Source organism: Carlito syrichta, unplaced genomic scaffold (assembly GCF_000164805.1).
Source record: "Carlito syrichta isolate Samal-C Ts95f unplaced genomic scaffold, Tarsius_syrichta-2.0.1 Scaffold316875, whole genome shotgun sequence".
NCBI lineage: Eukaryota > Metazoa > Chordata > Mammalia > Primates > Tarsiidae > Carlito > Carlito syrichta.
In genome coordinates, this window is record NW_007260971.1 from 6229 (window position 1) to 6651 (window position 423).

Consider the following 423-nt stretch of genomic DNA (forward strand, 5'->3'; position numbering starts at 1 on the left):
CTGAAGTAGAAACTATTTTATTATGTGGGAATGTCAAACTTGTAGTTTTGTAGTAAGCTCTGCGCTGTCAAGTGAGCTTCTTAAAATCTACCATAAATGAAAAAGGATAGTTAAGATCTTACTGCACTTAAACTCTGCTAGTAGAATGTGATTGATATTCACCAGGCAATTACTCACTAATTTTTACTTCTCTAAACCCATCTTTGCTTTTAATTTCCCCAAACTTTTGCTATTCCTAAAATGTAGTTCCCTAAAGAGAAGCTATGAAAATGATTGTTTAGAGTGATATAAAATGCTGGCTACTGCTACTAATGTTTTAGAAAAATTGATGCTTCTTATATAAATGTTTATTGCCAAAGTAAAAAAATGCATAGATATGAAACAAATGCAATACAGGTAATATGAGACAATGCCATCAAACAT